Source organism: Sturnira hondurensis, unplaced genomic scaffold (genome assembly GCF_014824575.4).
Source record: "Sturnira hondurensis isolate 20B ecotype Veracruz unplaced genomic scaffold, ASM1482457v3 Scaffold0000780, whole genome shotgun sequence".
NCBI lineage: Eukaryota > Metazoa > Chordata > Mammalia > Chiroptera > Phyllostomidae > Sturnira > Sturnira hondurensis.
Window position 1 is genome coordinate 11,756,410 of NW_028073411.1, and position 26,472 is coordinate 11,782,881.

Genomic DNA, 26,472 nt, shown 5'->3' on the forward strand with positions numbered 1-26,472 from the left:
GACTGGGAACCGAACCAGTGACCTTTTGGTTTGCAGGCAGGCACTCGATCCACTGAGCACACCAGCCAGGGCCCATTCTTGTCTTCCTACAGGACTTTGCCAAGTGCTGACAACCTGGTTTTCTCATTTCTCCCCAGAAGTGTGTCGTTTCGATGCCCCTTAGCAATGCACCACAGTGTTTCACAGACAGCATCTCGCTATCCTCAGACGTTCTTCTAAATGCTGGCACCTGTTCAGCACGTGGTAAAATGCCTCTACTAGGGAAGATTCAGGAGAACAGATGCATGAACAACCTTCGCAGTCCTGTGTACTCAGTGAGAGGGAACAGAGACCCTCACCTGCAAAAGCACATGCCACAGGATTGAACAAGTAAGATCTGATTTTTCTGAGAATGACCCATGAGAGAGGAATGACCCATGAGAGAGGTGGTGGATTGAGTGAGAGGAAGTACTTTGAAAGACAAAAACAAAACTTAAATATATAATCACATGGACACCGCTCTAAAATGCAGAGGCAAGAGGGGGGATTTTAACTCGTTTGGGGGACCCCTGGACACTCAGGGCCCACCCTCCTGCTCTGCCACTTTCCTTGTCCAGTGTCACCATCTGCCGCTCTCCAATAAACTGGAAAAGACCCCACACATTCTCGGCCTCCTCAGAGACTCCGACACCTGTGACACTCCACTGAGCCTGTCCGCCCACCACCTCCTTATCTTCAGAGCTTTGCATGGTGTCACTGTGTCCAGGAGGCCTCTGCCCCCTAGTGAGGTGGGTGCCCACACCCTGAGCCTACACCTCATGTAGAACCTCTCTCACAGCAGTTGCCATGTTACTTTACGACTGTATAGTGAGTTTTCTTCTGACTAGGACACTGGGTTTCTTGACTACAAAGCTTTAGCATCTTGATCTTAAAACCTGGGAGGCAGTCAATGAGTGTTCGGTGAATTTATATACGAGGGAAAGCAAGAGGAACTCGCTTTGTGCATACATCTGTCAAAGATCATATTTAATTAGGATATATTCAGACCTAAAGGATACATCTTGAAATAAATGCATTAAGAAAAGAGCATGACAGTGGCTTTTACAGAAAAATACCATAATATGCTGAGTAGTAATATTCATACTGTAATGATGTTTACGAATTAATAGCATCCATTAAGGAGCAAGTTCAAATCTGCTCAGATGTCACTTCTCCCTGGATCCATGCTCACCGTGACCTCACTTGGCTACTGCTTTGCAGTAGTTGCAGTCAGAGCTTGCCGATGAGGCTGACACGCGGTTACTTCCCATTTATGTATATACATCCTGCTTTATCTTCTTAGGCCATTTTACAAAAGCTCTGTGATTAGATCGCACATTTGGTTATAAACAACTTAATGACATGAATTCTCAAGTCAGGACAAACTTGCTTTATCTCTGTTCTTTACAGCAACCTGACCTGGGATAAGTCCTTTAAGTCAACTGAACTTTGGTTTCCTATTCTATAGAGGTTGGGAGAAGGGATTGCTACAGTAAACAGGGTTATTCTGATGACTAAGTAATACATATAAAGCATATGGTAGACAGAAAGTGCTAAATAAATGTTAGCTCTTTTCCCTTCTCTTCCCCTCTACATAAACATGGTATGGTGCCAGCAACTGTGTCTAAAGCCATGGGGAAATTTCATATAACTTAGGGGACAAGGGGATGTGTTTTTTTTCAACCAAGAAAGATCTGATACTGCACTGATTTATCTCAAAAACTAAAAATTCAGAGTTGTCACTATCTCTTTCCAGCTTGACCCTTCTGTGCCTTTGGGGTATCTCCCTGGACGGGAGCCACAGGCCTCAGAAGAGACCTGATTTCGCACAAACCGACTGAGCAGCCGGGTGGCCTTTTTGCTCCGAGCTACAATGATAAAAAGAACAGTTAAAGCCTGAGATATGTGTGCACTATAAAAATAATGAAAGACAGACTCAAACTTGAAAGACATATGTACACAGAGAGTGCCTCTCCCAGCTTTTGGTTATAAGAAGAGCCACTAAGTCAGGCTGTGAACAGACCTAAATTGCTGGCTTCACTTGAGCTTTGACTTTGAAGGACCATTTCCCCCATGCGGCCTTCACTGCCGTGACATCCAATGCCAACCTTGTCATTTTCATGTATGTATGTCCTTCTAGGGAGACAAGGCCCTTGATCTACTTCCCCTGAGCAAGCCCTAAGTGGAGCAGGATCTAAAAGCTTTTCAGGTCATTTTATCTTCAACCTTGTTCGGGGTCTGGAACCTGCCAGGGTGGACCAACTCTGGATGCTGTTTCTTCCCTCCGGCCCACCCCCAGTGATCTCTGATCTTCTCTGTCTCCTTCTGGCCTCAGAGACCAGCTCTCAGATATGAAACCCTCTGTGGTGTGAGCTCCCCGGGGGTGAGTGAAAGAACCAGCCCTGTAAACAGCCCTCAGACTCTAAGGGCACAGCTGGCCATTTGTTTCAAAGATTTTCAGCCATCAGGTGTTGGGGACAGTCCTTAGCCAAACATATAAATGATGCCCAGGCCTTCAGCGCCCACCACGATGAGGCCCCACCCTCCCACTGCTCACTTGCCCCGTGTCCACGGCACCGAACAACATGCTGTGCGTGCCCTTGTTTTCTTCCATTTCCCCCGTGATTCTGTCTCTGCAGGCTACGCATCCTCCTCGCAGCCCAAAGACCGCCTCCTCCTGAAAGTCTTCCCTCATCACACAACGACACAACTTCTTTGCTCTCTTAATTCCTACGCACTTTCATTTCTGTTTTCTGTAGATATCCTTCTCAGTTTGTGTTTTGTATCCGACCATTTCTGTCTGTATCTCAGCATCCTATCGGCCTTAAAGCCTCTCAAGGGCCCGGACTGTTTTAACTCACATTTATAAGTTTTAAAGCCAACGCAGCGCCTCTCCCACAGTAGGTATTTCTAATTCTGCCATCATCAGAATAAGATGCGTGGACGAGAAAATGCTCGCTGCTTTAGCAAACATGCCTCCAAGTATCATGAACGTAAACAACAGGAGTTCGGTTCTCATTCTAGACTGTCCGGAACAAATGATGAAGAGCAAAAGAGAAGAGAAGGCCAGAGCACCTTTAACCTCCCTCCGCTGAGACGAAACCTCGCCTCTGCTGCATTCCATTGGTGAGAGCTAGTCACGTGACCCCCCTTGCCAGGCCTGGGCTGGGAGGGGTAAAGGGGTCTGGGAAGGAAGAGGGAGACCTGGGTATCAGTGAGCAGAGCGCTTGATGTTGTGAAAAGCAGTTTCCTGATTGATAAAAGGGAAATGCCAAAGCAGTGGTTACACTTAGCGCACGGGAGGTGCTTAATAAAAGTTAGTTGATTCCAATAAAAGTTGAATGGAATTCTCAACTTCTCATAAGTAGAAAACTTGTCTTTGTTTCAAAGCACGTCGACAGGGCCAAACAGAGGCCTTTGAGGAGGCCCGAGGTCTGGCTGGAAGGAAAAATGAAAATATCCGGGAAAAGAAACACAGAAAGTGAGGCCGAAAGGGGAGAGATGAAGCTGCGAAGGGCGTTGGCACCCACGGTTTCCGGCCGGTCCCTCCCAAGGCCTAGTCTCAGGGGAGGTGTCAGAGCGAGGAGGACCTGTTACTCAGAATTCCCGTCGTGAGTCACAAACCAGGCGGAGGCAGAAATCGTGTTGGTGCTCGTGCCTTCCATAGGTAATTAAATGATCAGACCCATGAGCAGACAGTCATACTATTAATTTTTTTTTTTACAGGAACAGGAACACATAGATTGCCCTTAATCCTCACCGTCACCAGAAACAGCTCTGACCTGGTTTCCCACGTGAATCATTCTCTTTGAAGGCAGGCCCCGCCCATTGCCAAAATCAGGACCTGCCCCGCATTCACTCTCCACCTCTGGTTTCGCCTTTCGTCACACTTTATCTTCTGGGCATCACCACCTGCCTGCATTCCCTGAAAAAGGCCTAGGTTCTCTGCCGCAGCCGATTTGCATACACTGTTTCCTGCGTCTATGCAGTTCTTCAGTCTCTTCTTTCACTCTTTTCCTAAGGATAAGCAAAACAATTTTTAGAAAACCTGTTGCAGGAGCCTTCCAAGTCTGTGGGGATGTGCACCTTTGGTAGTTTTCTCGGAGCTTGTTCTTATCTCTCTCATAACACTTGTCTCCAGGAGTTGGCTATTTCCCTAGTAAATGATGGATTGTCTCAGGATAGGCAATTTAGCTTTAATTCTATATCTCCGTTGTGAGCACACGTCCATGTTCAACACATTTACCAAATATCAATGATCATTTATGTAGCTTTTAAATGCATTGCCTCATTTATTAACTGTAACAATTCATCATGTAGGAACTATAATTAAGACTATCTTTACATATATAATCTATATATAAATGTTACATATAGTAAAACTAATAAAATACATTTTAGATAATATACATGAATTATATAAAGGGGTTGGCAAAAGTAGGTTTAAGGTTGTCTGTATGGAAAATAATAGAATAATTATTCTATTATTTGGTAGAATAATAGAATAACAGAATACCTCTGTTATTATAGAATACCTCAGAAGAAATCAACCTAGTTCACACCTCGATCTCAGACTTCCAGCCTCCAGAACTACAAGAAAATAAATTTCTACTGTTATTAATCTGGGATCTACGGATAGAGTGCAGGAAGTCTGTAAACTTTAATGGAAAAAATAAAAACGAATCTTTACATTCACCAACCTCTGACCAAAATCTGTCATTATCTTTAATTATCTGGGAAGGCAACACATCATCATGGCATTAGAAATACCTGTGGCTGCTCACCTGGGCATCGCCACTGAGACTTCGCAAGGTGCGGACACGCCCAAGGAGCTTGAAGTTCCTCACTACTTTGAAACTGCGGTCTTTCCTAGACTCACCATCAGAATTTGTTAGGTGAAGCATTTATATTAATGCACTGCAAACTTATTTTATTTAAACACATTATTTGTGGTATTTTAATATAATTAGCTGTTTTAATCATTTAAAATATTTTATCAAATTCATTTAAAAACATTATCTTGAGATGCGGTCTTCGGGCTCCACCAGGCTGACAAGAGTTTAGGAACTCATTCAGTAACCACTTTCTCCCTTTGCCCATCCAGCCCGGTGCTGGGTAAACTGCTCTTCTCTCACTAGTGAGGGATCCTGCACTGGTCCTTTCTCTACACCCTGCCACCCCTTCATAAGCAGTCCCCTTATTGACCCCCCCCTTAGATTATCCTAAGTTCCACATGCCTTCTTTGTCCTGCGGGGATGCAGACTGATACACTTAGTAAGGGACTTTGGCTTCGTAGTCAAAGAGTAGCTGTGAGAACTTGGGCAGGTGACTTCTTTCTCTGAGGCTGTTTTTCCTATTTGTAAAATGGAGATAGTACCCAACCTACTAACATCAAAACATCCAGATGAGTGTCAGGATAAGTCAATGTCATGCATTTGAATGCTAACTGACATGCTAAAAACATTGCATAAGCCCTGTCCTTTGTGCATCAGCTATTCCCCCCCTTTCCCCTTGTTCTGCTGACCGGCACCTCAGCAAAACCAAAATATACAGCTACAGGCTGAGGTCGGGTTGTTCTAGAACAGAACAGGCCGAGGCAAGAGGCAAATAACATTTTTAGCCTCTCCATCTGTGGTATTTGAATCAAGTTTAGATGAAGTAAGTTTTTATTTAAGAGCTTAGAACAATATCTCTAAAATAGGGATAATATGGAGACGTCATTTCTAAAAACATTTGAAAAACTGGTGATTTCTCTGTGTTGTTTATTTCAGTTGTAATATTACTTAAATGTGTACGATAAATTGGATACATATCCTTATGTTTGTAGTTTTCATACAGCTATGAATCAAAAACAAATTTAGAAATTAACTAGAAGAGATGCTATTAAGGTGATAGACCGAGCATAGCTGCAAGGTCTTTTTCCTACCCCCAAATATATAGACTAAAACGAACCACAACCGTGCCGTAAAGCAGGAAGGCGACTTTCCATAGACCAGAGACGACAAAGAATTCCTGGAAGGCTTGAGGCAGATGGGATATAAATGATGGATGAGGCTGTAGCTTAAACACACCAGGAGCGGTCTGCTCTGCGTTGGAAGGGGCCTCAGATACTCTGTATAAATGCTAAGCATTGGACATTGGAGCAGGAAGGACCACTAAGGAGGTCTTAGTGGTCAAGGTGACTTCTACCAGATGGCTTATCTGCTCTTCCCACCACCACACACAGCACACTTCACTTGTGAAGGCAACGGCAGGAGGGTCTGTCCCTAGGCAGAAGCAGTAAGCAGCAGCCCCGGCCCTGAGGGGCAGAACAGCCCCTGTAGGTCTCCAGAACCAGAAGACTCCCCACTGCCCATCCCAGCTGGCAGTGCACCTGCCTTCGGTGTATCATCTGGCAGAAGGTATAGGACTGAGTAGGGAACACTCACGTGGGAGATCTGGTTCAGAAACTTCCTCAGAACACAAAGTAAAATGGCAAAGATGAAGACATGAGAAAAATTAAGAAACTAGAAAGAGAAATCAGAAATTCTAAGCAAGGTCTGGAAGAAAAGAACAGCATAGATGGAAATAGGTAATAGAAGAAACATATCCGATTTGAAGAAGACATGTATTTTCTGATTAAAAGGGATTACTAGGTAGGTGTTGGGCAGGAAGCATAGAAGATAACGCACACCTACTGATACTGTACAAGGATTCCAGACCACCAGAATCTTCTCATTAGCTGCACTGGATGCAAGAAGAAACCAGAGCTGTCAGGGGTGTTCCGTACCCGGCCACACCCCCGTCCGGTTCAAACTGGAAGGATAGGTTTTCTCAACCATTCCTAAAGCTCTAACTGAAACCATTACTAGAAATCATACTTGGCAAAACAGAGCAATATGAATCTAAGAGGAAGATGTGGGGGGAAAGAAGAAAAGAAACAGTAAAATGTGTTGCAAAGAATAAATGTTTTAATTATTTAAATATTTGATAAAGAAATCTCAAGTGATATCAACATGGTATCTGAAAACAGACCAAGGAAATGTAAGAATTTAAAATCTGGGTAAGTTTTGTCCTATTTATAAAGAAGCTAGAGATACCAACCTACTCTAAAACAACCTAAAAAAAAACAACTAAGCATAAATGTGTGTTTGGAATTATGACTTCCCCACAGTGCAAAGGGTTTGCCTGAACATTGTGCTGGGAGATCTGACCAAATTTGAGCGTGGTTTCTACTTGCACTGGGTGTGTCCCGAAAGGTAACCCAGCGCTTTGGCTGAATCTTTGCTAAAAAAATAATGTAGCCAAACCACAAATCCACTGTCCCAACCTGCATTGTCAAAGCATTTTCAGTAATCTCTGACTTACTCCCCACTGTAACATTCTATTTCTCTACAGCCTCCCGGTCCTCTTTTGTTCCCTCTCTGTTCTCTCTGAAATCTCAGACACCTTTGTCTCTTTTTAAATTTATTTTTCAATTACTTATCATTTCAATTTGTGTTTCAGTTGACATACAATGTTATATTAGTTTGGGGTAAACGATGTAGTGACTGGACGTTAACATGCCTCATGAAATGATCCCCCGAGGAGTCTGGTACCCACCCGGCCCCATGCGTGGCGATTGCAAAGGGACCAACCCCACTCCCTGGGCTGTGCTTCACACTCTCATCCACGTCTAGGCTGGAGTTGAGCTCGAACTGTTACACTGAGGTCTCTCTCCCTCACTGCGGGGGGTCTAGCTAAAATCTGCCCGGTGCCTTTAACGAGAGCCCAGTCCTGTTTTTCTTTGACTGTGTTAACAAGTTTTTAGATATGAATTAGACTAGTAAAAGTGAAATGTGCGATTTCCGAGTCAGAGGAGACCTGGGAAAAGGTCTTGCAGAGGAGACGACCTTTAGGCCGAGAGCTGAGGTGGGGTAAAGGTGAGGTCACGTGACTGGAGCTGGGGAAAGAGCCTCCGAGGCAGAGAGGGCAGCAACTGCAAAGGCCCTGCATTGGGGACGTGCTTGGCAACTGGGAGCAACACATAGGAGATACATGTGAAAAAAGTGAAAAGTGAGCAGGAAGAAGAGTCTTTTGAGGTGAGGCTGGGGATGGGGGGGTGACTGGCAGATCTTTGGGCTACCTGATTTGGGGGACACCCACGTGTCTGCCTAGAGCTCTGCAGTGACTCTCAGGATTTACAGTTCAGCGGGGTCCTTGCCTCCCTGTCCCAGAAGGCAGCTTGAAAAAGGCAAGGTCTGGGTCTCATCATTGATATTTTCCCAACATTTCCCATAGTAGCTAGTCCACGGCAATTGCTTAATAAATGGATCGTTGTCAATTCCTGTTTTGGGCGAGGGGTTTGGTCTCTGTCTCACAAAGTCTATAATTCTGCCAAACTGAAGCACGAAAAGGGGAGATACAGCATATGTCTTCTCATGTTTTTCCAAAGAATCCTAAGGCGGTGTAGAAAGGAAGTCGCTGGCTGTAGGCAAGTCCCCAGCAAAAGGGCTAGCTTAGAGGGGAGGCACTCCCCAACACTTAGCTAGTCCATGACCCCTCTGAGTTTCCCCTGCTCCCCTGTTCACCATAACATACAAGGAGTTCAGACTTGAGAAGCTGAAAAACAGGCCTTGAGTTGAAAATACTAAGCGTCGTCCAGGGACGGGTGCTTACACACTGCTCCTCACCGCAGTGGGGCCACCCTGCCAAACTGGAAGGTTGACTCAGGAAGTCCTGTGGCTTTTAACCAGGAAGCAATTAGGTGCCACTGAGCCGGGGGAGGCGGGGGTGATGGGCCGCAGTGAGCTGGCTCTTCCACTTAAGAGAGGTTTCACAAAAGACTCCCTGTCCTATTTGATTAAGCAAAATGGAACACAGTAGCAGCTGATACAATGGGTTTATATTATCTTGGGAGAAAGAAGCATTAGGAGAAGTGACTTTTTAAAAACTCAGATGGTATTATTGACTTGAATCCCGGACAAGAGGCTGAAGGAATCACCCTGCCCTTCACCAGGACGGACACGAACATATTCTTTGAAAACCAGTCTTCCCACATCTTTCCCCAGAGCACACTCATCGGTCCTGTGACTGACATGACTTTCTGTAGCAGAGTCTCCTAATCCTGTGGAGAGAAGTCTCTTGTTCCTGGAGGAAACCTAGAGCAGTGGACAAGGAGCCCTGTAGGCTAAGTCTCTCCACATTAGGTACCAACATTGGTACCTAAACCTTGAAGTCCATGGATGCTCCAGGCCCAACTCACACTGAAGGTGATACAAAATTATGACCAAGAGGCCTCTTGCTTGGGTGTTTTGCAAACCAAAAAGTTTCCCAGTGATTCTCACCACTCCCACAGTTAAAACCATCACGTTTTCAAAGGACCAGCATGTATCTAGGCTTTCTTGAACTTGATGTGTGTGTGTGTTTGAGGAGTGAAGGAGTGGAGGCGGGTTCTAACTCGTGTTCCTCACTGTGTCTGGGAGGCAGTGCTGAGATGCTCCGCTTCCTGCAGCGATTTGCTCGTACAACCTTCCTTACTCACCCTCTGAAGACCTACCTGGCTTAGACAGATCCTTCATGAAGCCTTTTCTGATTGCTCAAGCCAACTTGATCTTTTTGCCCTTTTGACCTGTTCTACCATGAAAAAACATTCATTAAGGTGCCTGGTATTTATGCTGATCTGTCTGCCCCTGCCCGTAAAGACCTTCTCCACAGTATAGAGCAGGGTGTTTTCTCTTTATAACCCTTGTCATCAGTAAGTGTTTGCTGATTAAATGAGACCTTGAATGGGCTGGGCAATAATTCCCAATCTAGAGACTATTGATCCTGCAGACATTTACAAAGGCAATACCTAGCATTCATGAGCTATTTAGGATGTTAAATTATTTAAATGTATTCTGAACATTTACTGTTAAGAGTTTAGCTCTCGCTACAGTGAAATGCCTCTTTGCTTGGTGAATTTATCAACTCTGCTAAACTGCTATCATTTGGGATATCATTGGCTATATATGAATCAATAAAGAAATTATTAGTTAGTCAATAGGATTTTTATTTCGGTAGACAAAATTATTGAAAACATTATGTTTTGTGGGGAAAACAAAAATAATAAGAAGAAATGGACCACTGAAGCTTTGGTACCACATCTGTCAATGAGTGAGGGTTAGAGTGAAATAGGAGTCATTGCCTTGCTGATCATCTCAAATCAAGCCCGGGAGAGGAGACTTCTGGGCTTGGAGAACAATGGAGAATCTTGATTTCAAAATGTTCCCACACCATCCCCAAAGGGAAACTCAGAGAAACAAGGGAGGCAAATAACCCTACACAGGATTATGCCTTTGGCATCGCTAGGAGACAGACAGCAGGGCCTTCAGTTTACCTTCGATGAGAGGAAAGGATGGATTTCAACAGAGTCCCTGCCTCCCGGTGAGAGAGCAGAAAAGAGGATGCTTAAGCGAGCGTAGAGGGTATCAGAGAACCTAGAGAAAGCAGAAACAAGGTAACCCCACAAACAGAAAGACCGACTTCTGTCTGTGACTCAAGTTCACAGGCCTGCGGAGAGACAGAGGTTTCACATAAGTGTAGAAAGACCAGCAGAATTTGAGAAGCAGAACTTCTGGGGAGACACAGGTGTATGGGGAAGGGCGATACCCCTCAGAGACAAGTTAAAGAAGGAAAGAAGTAGGAAGGATCAAAACCAAGTCAAGAGAAAAAAGCCCCTTTGTTCTCTATCCCACCATAACCCAAAGTCATTCATAAAAATACTGCACAGCTGAGGGAAAAATGGACATCACAGGAGATCTTCAACTAGAAATTCTGTTCATGAAAAAAACGAGAACCCAGACAAGCGGACGATACCCATGCAGCACTGCTGGAAAGTGAGACAAAGAGACTCCACGTGCGTCTCTGCTGGTGAGCGGTGTGTTTGTGCACACAGCCCCTGGTCCTCGGAGAGAGAACCCAGAAAACGCTGCCCAGTGATGCTGGAGCTGCCGGGTGCAGGCGGTCACCAGCACCAGCTGACAAAGTGCCTTTCTAGAGCATTCAGGTCCACGATGCACCCCTGTTGCAATCAGCTGGTGTAAAAGGTGACTCTGGAGGCACAGCCTCCTAAACCCATGGATGGCAGGCCTCGCACACTGAGGTGTCATGGGTTCGGGCATGGATCCCGAAGCTTCCTTGACAGCCGCTCAACTGTCCCCTGTTTCGCTTTGGGGAGTAGAAATGTTAATGAGGTAAACATTACACTCTGATGACAATTGCCTTGAGAAGAGACAAACTGTGAAGCATCGTATAATACAACCAAGACACGTCTGAAAAATCCACCTGATTGCTTTGCTATTACTTCTGGTTGCCAGGAGAGGGGGCTGCATCAATTTTTCTGTTCTTTTGCTAACCACGGACCCTGCAGGTGTGGGGCATTCTGCTTGGTAGGCTTAACTTCACAGGGAATGGTTTTAGTCTTGGCTTTATTTTTTGCTCTCTTCTCTTCTTCTCTTTTCCTTTCCTTTCCTTTTCTTTTCTTTCTTTCTTTCATTTTCTTTTCTTCCTTCCTTTCTTCCTTCCTTCCTTTCTTTCTTTCTTTCTTTCTTTCCTTCTTTCTTTCTTTCCTCCTTCCTTCCTTCCTTCCTTCCTTCCTTCCTTCCTTCCTTCCTTCCTTCCTTCCTTCCTTCCTTCTTTCCTTCCTTTCTTTCTTCTTTCTTTCTTGTCTTCTTTCTTCCACTGCTTTCTTTCTTGTCACTGCTTTATTTTTAGGAAAACTAAAGTAACCCTGTCCCCCTTTAAAAAAATACACAGAATGACCACTCCTTAAGTTTGGCTTTGAAAATGAATATGACAGAATGCCTGGCCCTTCCACTAGGGCATCGCTTCCTTTAGTGTTCTACTCAGAAAAATAAAAGTTTAATGACACCTGCTTTACTTGTTCAGCGGAGCTGTACTCGGGCCACTGGCAGCTTCAGAAGAAAGAGGGAACCCCAGCCAGTGGGGAGGTATTACCTGTTCTCAAGGACCAGCCTGGGGACGTTATTATCATGCCGCTCCCACCACGGGAGGTATAGTGACCAAAGGAACGGGGGTGTTTGAAGGGGAGAAGCAGAGATTTCTTGAAGAATGAGGTGGAACACGGGCAAGAACTGGAGAGAGATGCCATTTTTAAAGCTCTATCATTTACTGTGTTTATCTTCTGAAACGCCGTCTTGTGTTTTTTTCCCTCTGTTAAAGGCCTCATTTTTCCCTTCATCCAATTCCCCTGCCCTAGTTTGAAATAGAAAACGAAAACAACTATTGATTGGAATCTCGCTCAGTGATAATTTCCATGACAATATCGAGAGTTTCCGAATCAGGCTGACAACCCCAGCAGAACTGCATGGTGGCTCCTGCAAAATCGGCTTCCAGGAGAGGCTTCTGCTGAAGTCTAATCTGGTTTGCAATCTGCACAGCACACAGAGTCCCCTTGTCAGCACAGGGAAAATCGTTCAACGGGTCTGATGGGGTGGCTGGGCCAGCCCCAGCCCTCTCAGACATCTTGGCAGTGCAAGGAATTTATAGATTTTATTGTGCAATTTAGTTCCTGATGGAGGTTCCCAAGCAAACGGTCGGGCTGTGGTTAGATCCTGCTTGTCTTGGAACTATACTCAGGCGATAACCGGTTTTCTCTGAATGGAAATTGCCAGTTTCCCTTTTTTCATATTTCCTATTTAAGACACTCTGGAGTCTCTTAGAGCCAGGAATGTCTTGGATTTGTATGGTTCTGTGTAAGATATTCACTGGCTACAGACACCTGTCTGGTGTGTTTTCCTTTGTGGACTAGCTCGGGGAAACTTCTTCGGGCTCAGTTCTACACCCTGAGTTCTGAGACATTTTGTGGTTTTCTGGAGAGGTCAGTGGCATTGCCTGAAATGCCAAACCCTTGGGAGGTCAGGTCCAGTGAAGTGTCTGCAAGCCTAGTTTTCTGCCAGACTCCAAACATTCCTGTTGGGGAGATAAGAGAAACCTCCAACCCTGAGTACAGCAGACACCGCTCTCCCAGCTCTTTGGCAGCACGGATGGGGTTAAGGTTGACCAGCTGGCTGGTTCACCTTCATCTAACAGTTCCAGGAACAGGCCATAGGCGCCGCTCTGTTATGTTTGCTGCCTTCTACTCACAAAGCAGGCAAAATGTGGGTGTGTTGCAGCTCCCAAGCTTGAGCCCTAGTCAACTTAAAAAGGCCGTGTAATAGGCAAGTCACCCTGACTGCAACTTGACTGTATTCACTCCCCTGTGGCCTTCATGCAGGCCCCATCCTTGCCTATGAAATGGGAATAATCAGAGTATCTGCAGTTACCACAGTGCCTGGCACATAATAAGAACTCAGTACACGTTACCCGCTATTCTTCTTCATGCTCATCAACAGATAAAAAAATGGAAAATCTGGGACTTTAGAAAGAATCTACCGTAATTTTTGGACTATAAGATGCACTCCTCCCCCCAATTTGGAAGGAAAACGGGGGTGCATCCTATAGTCTGAATGTAGCTTACTTGGCTCACTGGAGAGGGGGGGTGGGCCGCAGCCTACGTTATTTATGTTATTAAATATTTTACCACATTTTTTGCTTCAAAAAAACCTTTTTTCTATTTTCCTCCTCTAAAACCTAGGTGCATCTTATGGTCTGGTGCATCTTACAGTCCGAAAAATTCGGTATGTTAGTAATTTTCAAATATTTTAAAGCCATGGAGAATGTGTTATGGAATGGAATTATGGGTAGAAAGATAAACCTGTGAAATAGATCCAAGAGCAATTTCTGAAGACAGTATGAAGATGGGAAGATGGGAACCCTCCTCTTTTTTCTTGTCTCCCTGAACACTCTTGAAAAGGTCTCTAGCACCCTAAGAATTTCAAGGTTTTATCTTCTGACAACTGCTTATCTAACTCAATTTCACCATTTTAAAATAACAAGCTCAGAGAAGGAAGGAGACTCGGGGATGGTCCCACAGCTAAAGAAAGACCTAGTCAGACTCCAACAGTCTTCATTCTATACCCCCGAGCTAGGCACTGGAGACAAAATGTATAGGTTGTCACCCACTCTGCCTTCTGAAGCTAAAATCAGGGTTTTTGATCTTACAACTAGCAAAATATTTTGGTTCAAAATTGTCCAGGGAAATTAGAGACGTTTGTCATAGTAAAGCTGTGGTTGACTCAGAGCGTCTGCATGTACCAGAAGCTGAGCCCAGATATCCTCATAAACGATGACTAAGGCATCCTTGGCTTAGAACCAAATGTGTGGTCCAGACAGTATTATAAGATTCAGAAAGAGGTGAGAATCTGGGGCACAAGGCGCACGCTCCATGAAAGGTATAGTGCCTAAGGCAACCCTCGAAGGGATGCTAGATCCCTGGCAAACAGAGAGAGAGATGGTTAATTCACTATAGAAAGAACTCTATGGGAAAAGAATGGAAAACACAACATATGTGGAAAGTCGAAGTAAGCTGAGGAAACAGCCAACTAGGTAGGAGGTGAGGATTCTACTGGAGAAGCTGAGGTGCCGGGGAAGGGGGGTGGACTCCACCAAAGGGCCACTCCCGGAGATTTGAAGCATGGGGAAGCCAATGAGGGCAGAGTAATGTCCTGGGGAGATGGGTCGGTTCATAAGTACAGGATGAAGGGAAGAATCAGGGAAACACACTGGGGACCAATTACTGTAGCTCAGACATGACATCATGAAGGACTGGACTTGGGGTGGCAGTGAGACCACAAAGAAGGGAGGCTGTGAAGAACTACACGGAGGCATAAACAACAAACTCGAGGGACTCGGCAGATGTCGTGGGCGAGGAGAGAGAAGAGCGAAGAGTGAGGGCCAGATGTGCAGTTTGATCGGCAGCTGCGTGATGGAAGTGGACGTTTACAAGGAGGAGCATGTGGGATGGCCCAGTTGGAGTTTTGGCTGGTGGAGTATGTAGGGGTGGCGGGACATTAGCTAGAACTAAAGGATGCAACGGAGTGAAGGTTAAGACCGTGGGGTCTAGAGGCTGAGTGCAGGGTTGTATCAGTTCTCCACTTCCGGCAGTGTGACACTGGGCACGTTCCTGAAACTCTCTTAAGGGTCAGTTACCTCATGTGATGGTCACGAGGATGAATGAAGAGAAAGCATATAAAGCACATGGTGCAATGATTGACACTTAGTAAGGACACACTTTCTATCTCTGTCTCTATTTCCCTATGAATCTTGGAAGCAAGAAGTGACACATTCAAATTTAGCAAGGACTAGGATAAAGATATTGAAGTCATTTTAGAAGTGATCATTGAAGATGTTAGTTATGTCTTGAAAAGAAGAACAGGGGGTGACCAGGAGGAAAAAACCATGGATTGCTGTTTATTCTTGCTGAAGGTCACACAGGACACTTGGCAGAGAGGACACTCTGGACCAAGCCACACAGTTTACTATTAAGGTGCTTGGATTCCAAATCCCACTGGGGAATCCTAGCACTGAGGGTCCAGGACAACTAACCTGAGAACTCAGGAGTCTGGCCCATCCAAGGGCAAGGCAAGGTCAGCCATCTCTCCATCGGCCCTTTTCCGTCCATCCTGTTCTCCGGTCCTGAGCCTCTGCTCGAGTTCTTACCAGTCTGATAGTAATAACAAGCCAGGTAGGACAAACCCAAGGGCAAAGTTTACCCAAACACCCAGCCCTACAAAAGAAACCAATGCTCATGTTACTGCCATTTGATATTAGGTGGTGGCGGGAGAAGAAGAGAAGGGAGGATGGACAGAGGGAGGGAGGGAGAGAGAAAGGGAGATAGGTCAGACAGTGTGATTTTATAAAGGGAAGACTCTAAAAAGGGCCTCTTATTTTCTTACGAAATTTCTCCTGTGCTCAGTGACATTGCCAAATTATGTCCTTGGCGTGAGCCATTCGAAACCACCATCCTGGCAGGGTGATGTGGTAAAGTCGGAAGAAGTAAGCCTCCCCTAGCGGATCTGGTCACCTGCGGGAGCCATGAGCCACAGAGGAGAGGAAGGCTGCAGTGTGAAGCTACCGAAAATGATGCTCTCACGTGATCGATCCCGTGGGCAAGAAGAGGGAGTGGAGACCGATGGCAAGCTGGGAGGAAGGTGGACAAGGGACCCTGGAGCTGAAAGGGAAACAGGATAAAGAAACATTTGCCAGAGAAGGACCCCGGATCCGAGTGCCCTCCCATCTATGACCCTCATTTGAAGGAGGACCCATCTGAGCCCAATGCTGGACACCTTTCCAGAGCCTCTGGGGCCGCTGCCTTGAATCTGGATTTGGGTTGGCCCAAGAAACAGAGCTGAGGATTTAGGGGTGAGTGGTAGGGACCCCATATTCGAATCCCCAGACCTCTTGTTAAGCTACTGGTGCCTGTCCTCTGCTCCAGACCCCACAGGGTGGGCCAGGGCCACTGACCACCCGTCACCACAAGCAAATGGTGGTTGTCATGGAATTTTCCATTTTGGTATTTGCCTGTTTGGTATTTGTCATGTTTTGCTATAAACATGACAATAGCTATATAATCAAAATAACAAAAAAGAACCATGACCGTCTGAGAATGATTTAGCAACCAAAAGCCTTTTACAAGTGATTTAGCGTATGATTTTTTTTTTATGTCACTCAAATTTTCTTCCTGGGCCTGAAGCATTTGGAGCTTTGGTCTAGGAGGAAGAGCCCCAGGCTGGGAGTCCAAAAGCCTAGCTTCTGGTCTCAGCCATACCTTTCTTGGTCTTGACCTTGAGCGAGTCACCACACTGATCACCATCTTCTCTGTAACAGGTGGAGCTCCTTCCCATAAGAAGGAGCAAAAGAAATAAAGGGTAGCAGGAGGGTTTGCTCATGCCTACGTGAACTGATCAGGAACACACAGAACACACGCGATCCTTGCCTTGCTTCTCCATCACCGAAACCCTGCTACTTCTCGCTCTGTTTGCAATTATTCGTGTTAGGTATTGCAGACACCCTCCTACCTGAAAAGCCACTCTTGGCACGTGCTGAAAATAACATTGATGAGGTTAATGACAGATTCAAGTTACTTCCCTCCAAGTAAGATGGGTTTTACTAAAAACATTCAGGGGCTTCTAACAACAAAGCTGTGCTTCTGGCTCACGTTACCTGTTCATCACGGGGCTTTGCAGGACTCATCCCTGTAACTGCAGACTCAGCCACACGCCAGGTGACATGTCTCTCCTCTGTTCGCCACTTGTTGGGGAACAACCTCATGGGCCCAGGAAGTGCCATGTACCACAGAAATCCAGAGACACCCACACCGACCCTCTGTTGATCCGTGCTGATGTGTCACCTTGACTCCTGGTGTGGTGGCAGGTCACCTGTTGGTCATTTGGTGTAACAAGCATTTGCGGAGCACCTGCTGTCTCTCCGGAACGGTGCCCTGCTGTGGAGCACAGGACGGTTCTGTGCTCTCAGCGAGCGCAGCATTAGAAAGACACAGTGGATGTGATGTGAACGTTAATGGGCCACTGGCCCCATCCGAGAGGAGAGGACGGATTCCCGGTGGGATCCTCCTGGAGCCATCAGCCGTGCGGAGGAAAGGTGCTGTTCCTGGCCGCCAGGCAGCCCTGACTGGGACAGGGAGAGCCAGCACCACGCCTGCAGGCCCTCGAAGAGGAGCGTGCTGCTGGGGCTCCCGCCGAGAGGCAGGGTAGTGAGGCGGGGACCTGGGTGGAAGGAGGACTGCTCAGGAGGCAGTGATGGCGTCCAGGGAGGAGAGAGCCCATTACAGGGCCGGTAAAATGGGGGTGGAGGGAAGCGTTTGGGTTGCAGAAACCATGGACTGCCAGCCTTCAGCTCCCAGCTGCCCAAGCAGCAGCAGAGCAGAGAAAGAGCCATAGCCAGCACCCAGCAGGTGAGGCCTGCATGCTGCGTCCAGCTGCCCAGAAGCCAGACTTCCCTGGTTTAAGCCCAGCTCCCCCACCACACTGCTCCCCAGGAAAGTGATTTGTCCTCTCTGTGCGTTAGTTTCCCCACTGTCGAGATGGGAATAATGTTAGACAGCACGTATCTATGAGATTAAATGAGTTAGGACGGGGACCGTGGCGACCGGCCAGGGCTTCAGAGTGTGGACCTGGCCTGGTCTGGCCTGGCTTGCTCTGCCAGCCCAAATGTCAACATGGGCGGGTCCTGTCCGAGGTCCCTGCAGACCAAGGGCACTTTGCGCCCAGGGGGACCTGAGCAGTGTCCTTTTCTGCTGGCCCCACACAGTCCTGCCTTTTCCGGCTGGCAGGGTGAGTGGTTCCAGCCGGAGGCCTGTTTCTGCTGAGTCACCCTGGCTAGCCTCGCCTGCCCTGCTGGGGTCAGTTCCCGGCTCCTAGGGGGGAGCTATTTCTGCTGAGGGGGAAGGAAAAGCATTTTATTTGGAAGGAGTCAAAATGCCTTCTGAAGAAACAATAGAGGGCTTTTTTTTTTAATGGGCACGAAGGGCGGTTTGCCAAAGCTTGGCCTGCCAGATCACAGCCCTGGAGCGGGGCTGTTGTCACTGGGCTTTCTGCCATGAGTTCGCATCGGCTGAGCGGAGCAGGAAGCCACAGCAGAGGAGGGTCTGGGTTCTGATCTCGTTTTTACCTCTGAAGAGAGATGTGCCCTTGGTGGGGCTTCAGAGACTTTGATCTCACTTCCGCAGCTACCACGCCCAGTGGCAATAAGTGCAGGGTCTTCGGGAGCATGTGGTGTTAGGCAGGTTCCCCATCAGGCTTTCAAGGCACCTCTCATTCAGTCCCTACTGACTTGTGAGCCAGGTTCTCTTCTCACTCCTCCTTAACCCCTGAGGGCACTGACTCTCAGAGAGGTTAAGTCACTGGTGTGAGGTCGAACAGCAGTAGGTGGTGAAGCAGGCCACCGACGCAGGGGTCCACTCTCTAGACAGGTCCATCTGGCAGAATGCTGTGGAGGCAAGTGCACGGAGAAATGCCCCCAGTTGGTGTTATTACATCATTTATCTCTTTAGCACAGATTCGAGTATTTATTCCTCTAAAACGAGTGAACGACAGCAAAAATACCACACAGCAACACTGTTCTGCTAGGCTGGCTTTTGTCCTGAATGAGGCGAGGACTGGTCTTGCTTCTCGACGCACATGTGGTTATGACGTGGAGGGGCTGAGGGCTGAGGCCACGGGGGCGAGGACATACCCGGCCACATACTTTAACCCGGTTCTGTCTGCTCGGAGCTGCTTTGGGCTGACCTTGTTTTGAATCAGCGTGACCTTCAGTCTGCATGTCCTTGTTCCGTGGTTCAGGATTCCAGTGTGTAGGTTGGAGGAATTGCACAGACTCCAGACAGGCTTTACTGCCTCCAAAACGCCACTGACAGGTGGGTAACGTTGACTTTTTTTTTTAACTCCTTGTGGGTTGGATACATATTACTCCTTAGCTAGCAAGAACTTTCCTAAACCAACTTGGAAAGGAGCTACTTGTCTTGCTTGCTCGGGGCCTGACGATACCAGGGCTTCTTGGTATTGTTTTTCAAGAGTTTCTAAGAAGACGCATTTATTTATTTTTTCCCCAGTGTGCCCTCCCTGGTCCTCAGAACTAGTCCCAGCTGCTGAAGTAGAAGCCCACTGTTCACTTGGTCACTGTCAAAATCAAATTACCGGGCGAGTAAGTGCTGATGAGGCCTGTCACTACACCAAGTTAACTTTAAAAACAAACAGGTAAATGACCCAGTTTCTGCAATGTGTATCCCGTGTGTCATTTCGGGGCTCGCCCCTCCCCCACGCAGAGTGCCTCAGCGACTCCCAGGAGGAGGATGTCAGCTCCCTCTGCCAGCGACAAGGCGATGGGTTGGCAAGATCAGCTGCTTGGAGCCTGGGGTCTGACTGCCATGTGGGCCTCCTGTTGGGGTCAATGTCGGGACCATTAATCTTCAACTCACCGCTGTGAGTTGTGGGCTGAGCTTTCCTGTCCTGTTTTGTTCAGCCTGGCACTTAAGATGCCTTCACAGAAATCTGCATTGGGGAAGGGCATGCTCCGTGAATTATGTCCTCCCGAAGTCGCCATCTGGCCAATATTCATCTTGCTTCCCCAAATACCAGGGGTGTCCGTGGGCGCAGGTGCTGGGCCAGATCATTGCCCACAAGTGACCGCAGTCGTAAACCAAGTGTAATTAACGCACCTGGTGCCCACTTCATAGTCAGTCCCCACCCTGCACCGGCTCACAGGCTGGCTTTCCTTTTCATAGTCAGGGTTCGATTTTGTTTTCTTCCCTTTAGGGGGTGGGGAGAGAGATTTGCAGCTTGAATCAGCCCCAGCAACTTGGGCAGTAATTAAGTCACCGTCACGGGGCTAGTGAAAATGGGAGTGCTTGTGTGTGTTCAAGAGGCTGCGTCACACGCGAACAATGTGGCACTGAGCAGCTTTCTGTGGCTTGAAGAGACCATTGTCCTGGGTGTGGAATCCGCCCCATGGTCGGTGCTCGCTGGCTTTGGAAGGCCAGGCTCGGCCACTGGCCTCCTAGTGGTTTTGTGCCCCATGCAAGAAGCAGGGGAGCCCAAGCTTGGAAAAATACAAGCTGAAATGCCAAGCAGCCTACCAGGGCTTCTCCAAGAGCAGAGTTTCACGGCCCCCTTCCTCTCTTTTCGTACCAGTCCTGCACAGTGGGTGTTACTGTAATGATGGGGCAGGGAGGGCAGCGCTGGCCTCTGTGGGGTGGAAACTCCTGGAAGCCATGAACGCTCCAAGAGAGGGCAGACCAGCGAGGGTTCGCAACTGGGACACTGCGGAGGGGCTAGTAGTGGTGGTGACTGCTGGTCCCCACGGGGTGGGGTGTCCTCAGGCCCCTGCAGGCTCCTCCTATCCCAAGAGCCATGAGGGGCGTGGAGGTGCCAGAGGCAGGGAGGGGCCTTGATCTGGGGGTTCAGGGACCCATGGGGACAGTGACCTGGGCTTGTTTGCAGCATTTCCACTCTGTACCCAGTGGGGATGGCACTGTCACAGTGACCTTGTGGTGGGCAGAGCAGCCCGGGGCTCACAGCAGCCACGAGTTTATCCTCTGTGTCATGTCACTTCTACAGGAAAATAGTAAAATTGCAGGCAGCAATTAAAGGTTTCAAAGGCCCTTGAGTGTCATTAGGAGCTTGTCTCTGCCTTTCTCTGAGCTCCACAGTGAATGGCTCTCAATGGCCTCCTATCAAATTAAAGTTCTTGTCACAGGCTGGAGTGCCCTCTGCTAATTGGCTCCCGCCTGACTCGCTCATCTTTTATTCCGAGACACCTTGTCCTATTGCATGAGCCCCGCCCCCGAAGCCTCCTAATAGCTAGCTCTCTTCAAATCGATTCCACCCAACACACGTGCATCGGATTTCTACTCCCGAGCCAGGCCCTGATTGACAGGGAGGCGGTTGGGAAAATGAACCTGATATCCTAGACATCACAATGTAGGGAGGATTTCATAGTGTCTGAGAGAGGAGAAAAGAGTTTGAGTTTTGGTCCCAACTCAGGAGCTGAATCATCTTGGGCCATTTACTTAAACTCTTCAAACCTCCATTCGGGGAGCTCAGGGGTAGTAAGGCAGAGGTGCTTTAAGAATGAAATGAGATTTGCATCTACCCGCCTATTGATCTCTCTGTTAATATTACACCCCGCCCCACCCCAAGAATCATGGTTACTGTCACGGCAATTGCAATGGAGTCATCTGTGCCTGCAGAAGTCTGCGAAGGATTTGTAAGAGAGGAGAGATGTGAGCTATGTTTTTCCTCTTGCAGCAGACATGAGCGCAAAGGGAAGATCTGGTGCTGGCCATCCATGTGCAAAATCAGGGAGGCAGGGAAGAGGCAGGCCCACTCCTGGAATGGCCCCAGCACCTGGAGCCCTGCTTTCCAGGGGCCCGGGAGCAGATGGCGGAAGATGGCCCTAGACGCAAAGTCGGTGGCCAGGTCAACACCAGCCAAGGCCCAGCTCCCTCCCCGGACGGGCTGCTCCCAGACTGTGCCTCCTCCACGAGCTCTGTGTCACGCGATTTCTTCTCTCCTTCTCTATGCAGCTCAGACCCCCCTTTTCATACCGCCTCACCTGGTTCCATGTTCAGGGCGGCTCCAGCACCCCTCGGGGACTGTCAAACGCCATCTGTCCCCTTGTCTGTCCCTGGCTTGTCAAATACTCCAGGATGGGAACCTCGTAGAGGACTGGCCTTGGGACCACATTCCAACTGCCTTGCCATCCGGAGGCAGTTTCCTACATGCTTCACCAGGTAGACTCTTCATCAGCAGATGGGGAGCAGGGCTGGGAGGCAGACTCGGTGACAGGACAGCAGCACCCAGATGGGGATCTGATACCCTCTTTCCAATGACCTCGAATGAGTCATCAGTTCTTTGATCCTGTCTTTTTGTATCATCAGTACAAGAGCCATCTGTTTCCAAGGAGGTTCCAAGAAGTCAGGGGGAGGCCCAGGGACTTTGGGAGAAGGGTGCCGCCTAAAAGGAATCTTTGTGTCCCTAACCGAGGCTGGGAAAGAGCCTGTCAGGTTCCTACGACTTTGTTTGCCCAAGGGCTCAGAGCCCCTGAAGCTGCGTACCGTTCCTCTCCTTCTCCAGCAAACAGAGCTCCGGATGGGCCTGCTTTCAGCCGCCGGAGTGTGCTGATGTCAGACCTTGGCCCCTGTGTCAGGAGGTGGTGTGTGCAATGGTCTGGTGACAGCTCTCGTGGTGACTGTCACAGGACCTTGGGAGGATGGAGCCTGGGCTCAGAGGAGCTGAAACCTGCTATGTCTCTTAAGTGCCTGATCTCAGAGTGAAACGGAAGATTTTCGGACACCAAGCCCATGCTCTTTCCCATCTCACTCAGTGAGACATTCACTGTGTAAAAGCCCAGCAAATCGAGAGCCTCATGGGAACACATCATAAAGACTGGACTGTGCAAGTTTCAAACTTAAAAACTGTGGGCAGGAGACCACAGAAAACAGGAAGAGGAGTGGGGTGGCCCCTTGGCGTGGGTGGGAGGGAAAGACTCGATGTAGAGTCGGAGGTCTAGCATGAAACTCTAGACCACCAGAGACGGGAAAGAGAGGGCCACTGGAGAAGGACATGAGCTCGGTTCAAGGTTGAGTGGTCAGTCATCGCTCAGTAAATGCTCGGGGAGCAGCCACTGAGCGCCGGTGCAGGAGTTATATGGAGCGCCGACTGCACACCAAGCAAACCTGGGCTCCCGACTTCAAGAAGGAACCGTCTCTTTCTTCCATTATGCTCACTGTGTCAGGAGGGGCACCTGGGCACGATCAGTCCAAGCCCAGGGAAGACTGTCCCTGCCGGTCAGGCCCACATAAAGAGTCTGGCTGGGGTACAAAATGTGCCTTCGCTCCCCCATTTCACCTGTCCTTCCACGCAGAATCGACCTAGAAGGGCCGCTAGGTGTCTCACCCTTTCTTGGAAATCCCACTGGTTTCTTCCTCCACAGATCCTTATCTTTGCATCGCAAGGGGGCTGCCTCAGACTCTGAGGTTCCCTGACTGTTCTCTTCCTCCAGCCTAGAGCAGTGTGGTTGGGGGTTCTTCAAGAACCTTCAAGCTCTAGATCCTTCAGGTTTCTCATAGAGGGGCATCCACTGTGCACACAGATATCTGTCTTGTGAATTTCCTCTCCCCTGCTGCGTAACGCCACCATGCTACTGTGCCAACAGAATCCCATCCAATTACTTGGTTAGATTAAAGACCTCCGTTATGGGCTGAAACAATTCATCTATTGACGCCTTAACCCCCAGTGTGACCGTATTTGGAGATGGGGCCTTCTGGCAGTAATTAGGATTAGAGGAAGTCATGGGGGTGGGGGGTCCCATGATACACTTAGTGCCCTTCTAAGAAAAGTAAGACGTAGACCAGCGCTTCCTCTCTCTGCTGTGTAAGGACACAGAAAGCAGCTGTCTACAAGCCAGGAAGGGAGCTCCCGCCAGGAAGCAAATCTGCTAATACCTTGACATCTTGGACTTCCAGCCTCCAGAACTACGAGAAAGAAATGTCTGTGGTTTAAGTCACCAATCTGTGGAATTTTGTTATAGAAGAAAAAGAATATAAGAGAGCCTTTCCCCCCAAAGGCAGACAAGAGAAAAGGAGTTAAGGGGTAAGAGACAATTGAGAAATGACAATTCTTTTTTTTTAAAGATTTTATTTATTTTTCTTTAGAGGGGAAGGGAAGGAGAGAAGGAGAGAAATATCAATGTATGGTCGCTTCTCGCGAGTCCCCTACTGGGAACTGGCCTGCAACCCAGGCATGTGCCCTGACTGGGAATGGAACCGCAATCATGTGGTTCACAGGCCCACGCTCAATCCACTGAGCTACACCAGCCAGGGCTAGAGAAATGACAATTCTTGAGAGGGGCATTGGATGGGAAGACATGTGGCCACCTCTTCCATGAAGCCCCCCTTGACTTTTCTAGATTGAGTTGATACTGACCATGCCTGCCTACAAACTTGGCTGCCACCCCTGGAGTGCTGACTGAATGTGTTGATCTCTGTGTCTACATCCCTCTTCAATCAACTCTGAGCTCCTGTGGCTGGAACTTGCGTTATTTGGGTTTGTTCTCTGGGCACACTGCGGGCACGTAATAGAGCCTCCACTAAGCGCCTGCTGAGCGGCACACATGGTGTGAGGCACTGTGGGATAAGTCACACAGGAGTGTCATCTTAGGACATAGACGTCTCCGTTGTAGCAGAGCATAGCAAGTAAGGGTGTGAGCCCTTTATCAGAATGCCAAGGTCAGAACTCACCCTCTCCCACTCAGCTGCCTAACCATGAGCAAGTTATTGGGTATTGCTAAGTGTTAGTTTTTTAAGACTATGAAATATAGATGTTAAGAATCCTTACTTCATAAGGTTGTGGTGTATATCAGCTGAGTCTTCCCATGTAAATAGTATAAGGTCCATAGCATATGCTTAAAAAATACCAGCTACTATTATTTGTCTAGAAGGCAGAGGGAAGGGAGAATGTTTTGTGTAATGATCAGGGTATGAAGGAGGACGTTGGTCTTGAACTCGCCTTACAGAGTTGGGGTCCATAGTATTGAGTATGTGATCTCTGCTGGCATCTGGCATATGTTTACTTAGTTCATTCTCAGCACAAGTCTTCAGGGACGGGGTGACTATCTCCTTGGTGAAGAGGAGCTCACTGAAGCTCAGGAAAACTGTGCAAACCTGCCCAGGGCTACACAGCTAATAAATCACAGGGCATGGGCTTGAACTCAAGTTTATCCAACCTCAGAGTAAGGCATTATAGGCACAGGCAAAACCCAAGGTCATCCAGACTTGGCTCCAAGAGAAGGTTTCTGTAAAGGCAGAAGGACAGAGGAGGGAGAGAAAAGGCAGGCAGGGCTGGGGGTGGGGGACTTCTCCAATGTCAGGCTAAGGAACTTGGACTTGTTCCCATGAAAATGAGAATGCCATTTCAGCGGTGGGTACAGGGAAGAAAGCTGATGCAAGGGGTGGAAAGAGATCTAGTTTGTATTCTAGCTCCTTGCTGCTTAGAGTTGAAGATCTCAGCAGCACCATACCCACGGGAGCAGGGGTGATGAAGAGAAGCTTGGTGTTGGCCACTCTTTCCCTGTGTGTTCCAGAAACGCCCATCTTTTGTCTGTATCCACTGCTGCTGTTTGTTGGATTTCCAACTCAAATTTCAGCATCTGGAGGCTCTGCGAACAGCCGCCAGCGCTGCTTGGGAGGGAAACGACACCCAGGAGAATCCCGTGAAAGAAGCTACTGATTCCTGAGAGCCCTGTGAGTGGCAGGATGCTGCTGGGCGAGGGGGCTCCAGGCCCGAGAGGCTGTGTCCTAGGACGAGGAGTAGCTCTCCCGGTGTCCCAATCACGTAGCAATGCAGCCTCGTCCCACCTCTCAGCATTTTTGATTTCAGGCTGTGAAACTGGGAAAACAAAGTGTCATCTGCTCTAGCTGTTCTGCTGTTATCAAGTGAGTAAACCGCGGAAAGACCAAAATCATTCTCCGAGCCATGAATGTGCCCTCCTGATAACCCTCTTTCTCCCGCCCCCACCCCAAAGTAAAGTTCAGTTCGGTTCCAGAAACATGAGGAAGGCACCGAAGCAGGCCCCGGCCATGCAGAAGTGAGGAGAAAAGTCTGTCCCCGAGTATTTCCCTGTTCACAGAGCAATTCCAGATGCGCGCCACCGGACACCATCTGAGGTTCCTTCCAGTGCTAGTTGGGCCTCTGCCTGCGAGGCCCTGGCTCATTCCCTTTCCTGTGTTATTTCACCGATTCTTTAAAGCCCGGTCTCAGAGACTTTCAAACCAAAGCTCATCAACAGAAATGTGCCCAAGGTCACCCAGCTTACTAAGTGGCACAGTCAGAATTCTAATCGTGGTCCAAGAGCTGGAAACCTTTCTTTTGCTGACTAGCCTTACAGTGAGCAAATATCCCTTCTCTCGCGCCTGCCTCCCACCCCCGTCCACGTGGCAGCTTTGTTTCAGACCCCCACCATTTCTTACAGACATGAGTGGAACGACCATGGTCTCCCTCTCGACTTTCCCTCCTGCGGAGGGAATCTTCTCGAATGCAG

The 26,472-nt window shown here is 48.2% G+C and overlaps 1 long non-coding RNA gene across 1 annotated transcript; it reads left to right on the forward strand.

Moving 5' to 3' along the window:
* Nucleotides 1-19,134: 19,134 nt before the first annotated feature.
* On the forward strand, nt 19,135-26,088 carry LOC118986662 (uncharacterized). The gene is made up of 4 exons (XR_005066426.1): nt 19,135-19,291; nt 19,487-19,631; nt 23,900-24,026; nt 24,343-26,088. It is a non-coding gene; the product is annotated as an uncharacterized LOC118986662 (long non-coding RNA).
* The last annotated feature ends 384 nt before the right edge of the window (nt 26,089-26,472 follow it).